This window comes from Berghia stephanieae, chromosome 8 (genome assembly GCF_034508935.2).
Source record: "Berghia stephanieae isolate SIO BIC M18660-M18661 chromosome 8, UCSD_Bste_1.3, whole genome shotgun sequence".
NCBI lineage: Eukaryota > Metazoa > Mollusca > Gastropoda > Nudibranchia > Aeolidiidae > Berghia > Berghia stephanieae.
The window spans coordinates 53,468,143-53,468,533 of NC_088367.1; positions in this window are offsets into that span (position 1 = coordinate 53,468,143).

Consider the following 391-nt stretch of genomic DNA (forward strand, 5'->3'; position numbering starts at 1 on the left):
CCTCCTCGATATGCCGGATTCCTGACCTGTTAGAATTTATCTCCAGTTCGAAGCAATCTCAAACAGATCAATTCAACCATTGACCTAGGACACCGCCCTGTGGCAATCAGTACGTTATCGTCACAAATTGACACAGAAATGTCACCAGTTGTCTCGAAACGGTTTCATTGTCGTGGTGCAATTTAGATGCTGAAAACAGATTTGAACGGATGCTATGCGTTGAAGTAAAATACTTACAACATCCACCGGCCGGATATAAGACACCAACACACAAAACTATGTGTAATCAGTACGTTATTGTCACAAATTTACACAGAAATGTGACCAGTTGTCTCGAAAAGGTTTCATTGTCGTGGTGTGATTTAGATGCTGAAAACAGATTTGAACGGAT